We start from the raw sequence: 5,492 nt of genomic DNA, 5'->3' as shown, positions 1-5,492 counted from the left end.
AGCTATGAGATAGGCAGCCAAGCGCAGCATTCACTTTACAAGATGGTAACTCAGACTAGTGGCAGTCTATCGAATGACTAATGATAATCTTGCTGAAGCTACCTGACGTCCGATGAACCAAATGCAGCAATGGAACAATACGCCAAAGCCGGAACCGGAGGTCTGCACTAAGTCCCCAGAAAACTGTGTGTAGAGCTCCCAGAACGAGAAAGGAACCACTACCACCATAGTAGAAGGATCACTCACGGCCTACAATCAAGAAAGGTGTCAAAACTACATGCCTTATCGGACAGCAGCGGCAAGGCGAGGAAACGTACACTGCCATTACATACACTAACCCCCAGGGCAGGTAACTGGGGCGTTAGCGGCCACCAGGCAAGAAAAATTACCGCTGGTTGAATTTAACAAACGCAGTAAATATCAATAAGAAGTCGAGGTAAGCTAATCAGATCCGCCCTCGCCAAGCACTCCACTCGCTGCTCTTTGCCTCGGCGACTCTACGAACAGCAACACGAACCCAAGTCAATGGAGAATCGCGAGCTATCACAATGGTGGAGGTTTCTCTACATGGATTGAAATGCACTCATCTTAAAGCTTGCTGGATCCGTTTTACGACGAGGTCGTGCACGCTCGTGACCACAGCCCTTCCATCCGGCAGTCCATGCGTGCCGTCAGTGGTCCCGGCGTGTTCTGGAACTGTGCGGACCCACTTCCGCCAATGATTTTAGAAATTCTTATGGAATGTTATCTATCCCTCCTGCCTTATTTGATCTGGAATCCTTCAAAGCTCTCTTAAATTCTGATTCTAATACTAGGTCCCCTATCTCTTCTAAATCGGCTCCTGTTTCTTCCTGTGACAAGTCTTCTCCCTCATAGAGGTTTTCAAAGTACCCTTTCCACCTATCCGCTCTCTGTTCTGCATATAACAGTGGCATTCCCGTTGCACTATTAATGTTACCACCCTTACTTTTAATTTCACCGAAGGCGTTTCGACTTTCCTATGCGCTGAGTTAGTCCTTCGGACAACCATTTCGTCCTATATACCCCGCACTTCCTATTTATTTTATTCCTCAGCGACTTCTATTTCTGTATTACTAAAATTCTTTGAACATACTTGTACTTCCTTCTTTCATCGATCAAGAGAAGTATTTCTTCTGTTACTCATGTTTTCTTCGCAGTCAACTTCTTTGTACCTATGTTTTTCTTCCCAACTTCTGTGATTACCCTTTTGAAAGATGTCCATTCGTCTTCAACTGTACTGCCTGCTGAGCTATTCCTTATTTCTGTATCTATAGCCTTAGAGAACTTCAAGCCCATCTCGTCATTCCTTAGTACTTCGGGGTATCACACTACTTTGTGTATTGATTCTCCTGACTAATCTCTTAAACTTCAGCATACTCTCCATCGCTATGAAATTGTGATATGAGATGTGAGTCTATACCTGCTGCCGGGTACGCCTTATAATCCAGTGTATGATTTAGGGATGTCTGTCTGACCATGAAGTAATCTAACTGAAATTTTCCCGTATCATCCTCCTTTTTCCACGTATACCTCCTCTTCTTGCGATTCTTGAACAGTGTACTCGCTATTACTAGCTGAAATTTATTACAGATTTCAATTAGTCTTTCACCTCGCTCATTTCTTGCCCCAAACTCGTATTCTCCTGTAACGTTTTCTTCTACTCCTTCCCCTGCTACTGCATTCCAGTCCTCCAATGACTACTAGATTTTCATCACCCTTTACTTACTGTGTAACCTGTTCAATACCCTCACATACTTCTCTCTCTCTCTCTCTCTCTCTCTCTCTCTCTCTCTCTCTCTCTCTCTCTCTCTCTTCAGCTTGCGACGTCGGCATTTGTACCCGAACTACCGCTGTCGGTGTTGGTTTGCTGCCAGTTCTGATAAGAACAACCCTATCACTGAACCGTTCACAGTAACACATTCTCTGTCCTACCTTCCTATTTATACCGAATCATACTCCCGTTATACCATTTTCTGCTGCTATTGATGTGCTCATCTGACCATAAATCCTTGTCTTCTTGCCATTTCACTTCACTGACCCCTACTGGACCTAGATTGAGCCTTTGCATTTTGGTTTTCAGATTTTCTAACTTGCCCACCCCGTTCAAGCCTCTAACATTCCACGCTGCAAGTCGTAGAAAGTTATTCTTTCGCTAGTTATTCAATCTTTTTCTCATGGTCACCTTGCCCTTGGCAGTCCCCTCCCAGTGATCCGAATGGGGGCTTTTCCGGAACTTTACCCAATGGAGAGATCATCATGACACTCCTTCAATTACAAGCCACATGTCTTGTGGATCCAAGCTATTTTTCTTTCATGCAGTGGTTTGCATTGCCTGCTGTATCCTCATGCCGTTCACCACTGCTGATTTCTTTTCTTTAGGGGCAGTTTCCCACCCCTAGGATAAGAGAGTGCCCTGAACCTCCGTCCGCTCCTCCTTCCTCTTTGACAAGGCCGTTGGGAGAATGAGGGTGACTTCTTATGCTGCAAGTCTTCCGCCGCCAACGCTGATTATTAATCAAAATGTATTGGTCAATCCAATTTAAGTTTCATCTTTCAGTATTAACAGGACAACATGTGTACATAAGTTTCACGTAATGGGCATAAACATCCGTCCATAAATCCTACATGGCGCGAGCGTCTGTCATTCCAGTTGCTGAAGAGAAGAAAACCTCATGCCATTAAGTCGCGATAATCCAACATAGCAACTCATAGCTACACTTCTCCAAGTCTACTACTGCCCAACAGGAATGTTTATATGGAAAGGAAGAAGCATTCATTTCGCTCTGTTACTACCGTCCTTCGTTTATCTATAAGAGAATCATTCAGTACATTCTTTCTGAACAGTTACTCGTTTTTGTGCTAACTCACTTGTTTAGTGTTTCCTACATACTGGTAAATTTTACAGTACACCACCGTGTTACACAAATCAACATCTGTAATGATTGTCCTTCAGTGATTGTGACTTATACCTTGTTTACTACAAGATATCACTCTTGTGTATTATGATGTGTATAAATGTGTTATTGCGAAGATTGTGTCGGTGAGTAGCTGTAAGACTCGTGATCGTGTGCAAACTAACCATGGACACACATGCTTGGAGCTCTCATCAGCAGTCTATGCTCACAGTATCTGGTCTGACCCCTTACAGTTTGGTAGTACCAGACCATTGTCTAACTTTTATAACTTATGACGTATTGTAAATATACCTGAGATTAATTCTTGTCTTCTCATTTCTATAGTAGTTAACTGATATTCTAAAGTTCCTAATAACCCAATTTGATTGTCTTTCATTTGCTAAAGTGACTTCGTCTGCAGGCTATAGCTATTGAATGCGTCGAGCTGCGTTGTGCTGTTTGCATGTGCAGCAGTTGTTGACTTGTAAGGTAGATCCACTGCATTTCCGTAGTGTCTCCCTCTCTTCACTACATCTCGCGTTTTGCGTCTCAGGCATATTACTACAGTGCGTTTAAAGAGTGCACACATGGTTAAAATAAATTTCGCGCTCGGCCATGGAAGTGTTTCAGAGCTTTCTATGGCTCATGGACATACAATAAAAATCTTAAATAACTAAAACTTACATTCCATTCAATTAAGAAACATGAAATAAGTAAGTGAAAATCTTTCCTTAACTTTAAGCCTAAATTTGTGATGATGTACAGCTTGAAATGAACTCTCACGCTGGGTATGTACACAATCCTTCTTGATTTTTCTAATCTGTATTTTGTCACACCAGGGCGTCTCCCAAAACACGTGTGTATCTGACTATTAGTTTCTGAAGTTCCTCTTTCTGGTCTTTCGGCAAACACGCAGATTCACTTACCTAGTTGTGTACGATTTTATGACCTATGTCCTCTTCTGGTAACTATTCAACCTCTTGTATATTTATAAGCATAACAGCTGGCAGAAAGAATTGTATGTGGATATTTGAGGTGTGCTCTTGTTTTTATTTTCATGGATGTTTGTTATAACCAAATGTACTGATCCCGCCCGGCTAGCTGCGCGGTCTAACGCGGTGCCTCTCGAGGAAGAAGGTGTGCCGGTCCCCGGCACGAATCCACCTAGCAGATTAGTTCCGGCTGGCCCCTGGATGGTTTTTAAGGCGGTTTCCCACTTACCTCGTCGAATGCGTGCTGGTTCCCCTTATTCCGACTCAGTTACATTGTGTCGGCGACTGCTGCGCAAACACTGTCTGCATGTACACGTACACCGTAATTACTCTACCACGCAGGCGTTTGGGATTACGCTCGTCCACTGGGGCCCGAACTGCACAATAACCCTAGGTCGGGTGGCGGGCGGCGGAGGGGTGGAGGGACTGTTGTGGCCTGTTGTGGAGTTGTGAACCACTGACGTCTACTGTGGGACGAAGCCTCTACGTCGTTTCTAGGCCCCGGTTCAATACACGCAATACACAGATGTACTGAGAATTGTTGGTCGTTTCTTGTAAAATGGCATGTCCATTTTTCTATAACAATTTATGCAGATTTTTTCTAAAAGTGTCCATACCAATAAGCAATTTACTATTAATTTCTCAACCACTAGTAAAATGCATTGTAAAGAAAAATTATCAATTTTAACAGGGATTAATGCTTACAGTTTGACTCCCTTAGACTTGCTTCCTACTGCTGTCTGTATTCTGCAGTTCTGAACTGGAAGTGTTGGTATGCAGCCTCGCTTTTGCATTTCATCACTCCTCAGATTTCACGTCAGTCATAGTGCCCGTATCTAGTACCGTTGGTACATTTAATGTATTTGGGCGTTGATTACTTCTTGCACAGTTTCCTCACCTTCCCTTTCATGGTTAGTAGTATCTTCCAGGCACAATTCGTCTTTACTACCTCCACTCTGATCATATCTAACCACACAGTTTTTAATTAGCTTTATGCCCCGACCTTCTTCATTAGTCGTCGAATGGGTGACCTGTGGAGACCTGTTTGTTTTCCTGGCTGACTGGGATATTGACCTCATCATTTGTGGTGATGTCAACTAAGTGTACGTTGTGGGTTTAGCTCCTCCGATTGGTGTCTTGTGCAGCTCTTCCTTCGAAATTTCGGTTCCCTTGCCCACTATCTGATACGTAACTGTGCTTATGTTGACTGTTGGCGGATTGTTTGATTACCTAATTGCGTTTTGTACTTGCCAGCTTAACGGCCTTACCGCGGTGAATACGCCGGTTCCCGTCAGATCACCGAAGTTAAGCGCTGTCGGGCGTGGCCGGAACTTGGGTGGGTGACCATCCAGGCCGCCATGCGCTGTTGCCATTTATCGGGGTGCACTCAGCCTCGTGATGCCAATTGAGGAGCTACTCGATCGAATAGTAGCGGCTCTGGTCAAAGAAAACCATCATAACGACCGGAAGAGCGATGTGCTGACCATACTCCCCTCCTACTCGCATCCTCACCTGAGGATGACATGGCATTCGGATGGTCCCAGTGGGCCACTTGTGGCGTGAAGACGGAGTACTTTTTTACTTG

The 5,492-nt window shown here is 44.1% G+C and overlaps 1 pseudogene; it reads left to right on the top strand.

Annotated features, from left to right (window-relative positions):
* Positions 1 to 5,161: 5,161 nt before the first annotated feature.
* On the top strand, positions 5,162 to 5,279 carry LOC126425483 (5S ribosomal RNA; annotated as a pseudogene).
* Positions 5,280 to 5,492: the final 213 nt, after the last annotated feature.

Source organism: Schistocerca serialis, chromosome 1 (assembly GCF_023864345.2).
Source record: "Schistocerca serialis cubense isolate TAMUIC-IGC-003099 chromosome 1, iqSchSeri2.2, whole genome shotgun sequence".
Lineage (NCBI taxonomy): Eukaryota > Metazoa > Arthropoda > Insecta > Orthoptera > Acrididae > Schistocerca > Schistocerca serialis.
This window is presented reverse-complemented; position numbering and strand designations above follow the sequence as displayed.